This window comes from Cibotium barometz, chromosome 32, assembly GCF_041138505.1.
Source record: "Cibotium barometz isolate CiBa-2024 chromosome 32, ASM4113850v1, whole genome shotgun sequence".
Taxonomy (NCBI): Eukaryota; Viridiplantae; Streptophyta; class Polypodiopsida; order Cyatheales; family Cibotiaceae; genus Cibotium; species Cibotium barometz.
This window is the reverse complement of record NC_141077.1, coordinates 26,821,159-26,825,313: the sequence shown is the minus strand read 5'-3', so window position 1 is coordinate 26,825,313 and position 4,155 is coordinate 26,821,159.

Here is a 4,155-nt window from a genome sequence, read left to right as displayed (position 1 = left end):
GTCTCTAAACCACCCTCCATGACTAGTCATATGGTTAGAAGCACCCAAATCAACGTACCATACATCTCTAGGGTTCTTTGCATCTATAGTCATAGAACTAAGCATGTGTTACATCATAAAAATATTCTCGCTTTTATCTTTGGCTTGCTTGCTTGAAGATGCATAGTTCCCTTGCTAATATCTTTCCATTTTTAATGTCATTCTGCTTTTTATAGCACTCCTTTGCTACTATAGGACTTGGTTTGACAATAATAGCACTTTATGCTATTTACACTCTTATATATTTAGGAGATATGCCTAGCCCCCCAGCTAGAGTACAATTATGTCTTCATTAACGTTACGATCATTCCTTCTTCAAGCATACGACCGTTCCTTCACTAATGTACGCTTGTTCCTTCTTCCCAACCACGTTCGGGCCTTCCTCAAAGCACATGTTTGTGCTCTCCTCAAGGCGTACGTCCGTACCTTTCACAAGCGCACGTTCGTTCCTTGCTTAGCCGTGTACATCCATTCCTTTTAGAAAGAAATGTCGTTCTTTCTAAAAGAGAATATTCGTTCCTTAACAAGCGTACAACCGTACCTTCATAAAAAAAATCATGAATTTGGAGGGGGATTTAGAACTTCCACTGCCCACATTCATGCACTTATGCTCGGGGAAATTGGTGCGAAACAACTCTCTGTTCGATGATATCGACCCTTTTAACGTTCCTTCACTTGTAAGATCAGACCCTTTGGTCAACACAACTTGGAGCCAAACGGTGTTAGTCTTTTGACAGCACGAGTGATAGTAGCGAGGAGAATCCTAGCACGGGATGCACTACCCCTGACCTAGAGAGAGGAGGATTGGTGGCCCAGAGTGCATGGACGGACCACCTACCAAGACCTAGAGTATCCCACGCATTCGCAAACGAGTCTTGCTTCAAGACTCTAAAATTTTATCCTGGGAAACACATAGTTCGACGATCCATATCATCCCAAGAACAGGGGCATGGAATGCTAACCAGAGTGGGAGGCCACAAAGATCAGATGCCCCTACATCCGATCAAAGTAAACCAACCATTTGAAAAGTGGGGTTTAGACTTTGTAGGTTCAATTAGCCCAGCGGCCCGAAACACACAATCTCGCTATATTATTGTGGCCACTGACTATATGACCAAATGGGCTGAAGCGAAGGCGACACATAAGGCAGATGTAAGGACAACAACCAAGTTCCTCTTTGAAAATATAATCACGCGCTTCGGTTGTCCTTTTGAACTTGTGAGCGACAATGGGACGCATTTTATAAATGAAGTGATTAAGGAGCTCACAACAAATTTCATGATATCCCATCATAAATCTACTCCTTACTATCCGTAAGCGAATGGCCAAGCCGAGAGTACCAACAAGACCTTAATCTCTATTTTGACAAAGACAGTTGAAGCTCATCGCACGGATTGGGATCTAAAGCTTACGACAGCTTTATGGGCCTATCGTACTGCGTACAAAGTGGCTATTAATTGCACACCATTCAAAATGGTATATGGCCAAGAAGCAGTCATGCCGTGGGAATTTGTGATTCCTAGTCTTCGTGTTGCTACTCAAGAGGGTTGGGATGGTAATCCCTTAGCAGAGCGTTTGTATATCCTTGAGCGGCTAAATGAAGAAAGACAATTGGCTGTGTACAATGCCCTTGTGGAGAAATGGAGTGCGAAACGAAAAGAAGAAGCTCAAATATGCTGGTAAGGGACCGTATAGAGTATGTGAAATTACCCCGCAAGGTACCATCAGAGTGGAGACTCTCGACGGAGTTGAAACCATTGGATTCCTTAATGGGAGTAAATTCAAAAGATACTATGACCCCCTAAGCCAAGAGGAGTTACATGCAATCCATCAAAAGAAGGCAGCTAAAGAACAAGCTGAGCTTAAAAAGATACAAGCGAGAGTCGAAGCCAAAGAACGTTAACAGCGTGCTAGGTGACAAGGAGAAGCCAACTTGGGAATTACGCAAGTATTTTTCGAGGAAGGAGAGGAGGATGCACTAGAATCTGACCCACCTCTAAGATACCCAATTGAGTTACAGAGTCCTTACGGGGAGGTGCTGTATAATGCATTATTGGATACAGGAGCTCAACACAATCTGCTATCATATGGCGTGTGGTGTCAACTTGGAAAACCACCTTTATCCAAGAGTGCTATCCAAGTTCAAGGAATCAACAAGAAGAAAACCCCTATCTCAGGAATTCTGCACACCCCGGTTGCCTATGACAAGGGGACCGTAATTCAAAGTTTTTTGGTTATGCCTGCGGGTACCATGGAAGGGACTGTAAACTTAGGGCGCAAATGGATGATGGCCACCAAGTGCAATATCGATTGGGCAACTAGACAAGTCACAATGCAAGAACCAACACTAGGTCTGACCGCTCAAAATCCCGCACCTAAGTCATCCATTCAAATGCTAGATAATGAAAAATCACAAAGTCCAGTGGCAAAACCAACTTTGATTGTTTGCCACCCCTCTAACGCTTCAACGCCAAGAGTGGAAACATGCAGGGTGGTCTCTAAAGCTCCGCTTACTATGCCAAAAAACACATACAAATGGGTCCCAAAAGCTTTGTTAATAGCTACTTTCCCTGCTCAATCTCGTTCAGCCACCAAGAAGCCTCGTAAAAGGAAAGCAGCTACCCACCCGAGAAAGGGCAATGTAACATCGCGATGGATCCCTAAAAAATTATTAGTAGCCCAAGGGTACTACGAGGGGAATGACCAGATTTGGGTCCCTAAACATAAGCTGAATCCCTCTACATCACCTGTAAAACCTTGCAAACCAATTGTTTCCACCCCAATGACAATTCAAGACCGTGGTAAGGGAAAGGTAATAGAGTGCTCCGCACCACTTCTTCCAGAGTTAGTTTGGATTCCCAAACGATATCGATCATTACCACCTAGCTCAGGAAGGGGGGAGCCACATGAAGCTTCTAGCTCCTCATGCCAGGCACACACTCATATAGAAGTTTCTACATGCTCTACACCTACTCTTGTCAACACCCAACAAAAAACCGATGAGTCTACGTCTCCCCTTGTAATAGTATCGTCGGAAACCATTTCCTCCATTCGTCAATGGGAGCGTACACTACCATCTCTACAATTGGATGTGGCCACAAGGGTCATAAAAAGCTATCTGCCCACATCACAACCTATGACCCGCTGGACAAATTGGTTCCAAGAGGCTGCAACATCATTGCAAATAATATGATCTACCCAAGGAAAGGGGGAGCATGTACTCATGCTCGACATTCTATTGCTTCCTCCTTATAACCTTCTCCCCTGACCATGTAATTGCCAAATTCAAGGGGATGTATATATATAGCTTCATACATAGAAAAGAAAAGAGAAAAACAAAAAATAGTAAAAAGAGCAAGAGCACAAAAAGAGGAGGAATATCCGTATTTACAATCAAGAACTAGATTGACCTGTCATAAATCTACTGATGCTATATCTGTGTTTGCAGATATGGCAGATGCCCGATCATCATACACTTCATCCACTCCTACCTTTGGTGAGAGGTATCATCTGTACCTTTCTCAGATATTTAACATATGCTATCCTGTAATTGAAACTGAATGGGATCATATAGATGTACTAGCCAGAGAGGAAAATGTTGAGGAATTAGAATGGCTAATTCACCTATTGACCATGACTGACCCCTACTCCGTAGAGGAAATATCCCAGATAGCCCAATGCTTGCCTTTTCCACAAGATGACTATCCTCGCATGGTTACATTCTTGATGAGTTTATGTGGATGGGAAAATGAAAAGGAAATATCTGACAATGATGAATGGACGGATGAAACTCATGGCACTACTGAGGTTGACGTTATTTATTTGGATGATGCGGATAGAGGCTTAGCCTTAGGGCTAGAGCCAAGACTCTACAACATCCTCTTACCGTATCCTCAGTAGTAGTGTGGTGACTGGTAGGTAGGTTAGTGTTTTCAAGTTTTTTCTAGTTTAGATTCCTTAAACGAGTCTTTAATTTTTCACACTGATGTGCCTCTCGAGGTATAGTGCTTGTTAGTTGATTGTACAGGTTAAAAAGTTTGAGGTGGGTTCGCTTTCAAGTCTTGAGACTGCCGCAACGTTCATCAAAATATATCTACATCAAATTGCAAGCTGTCT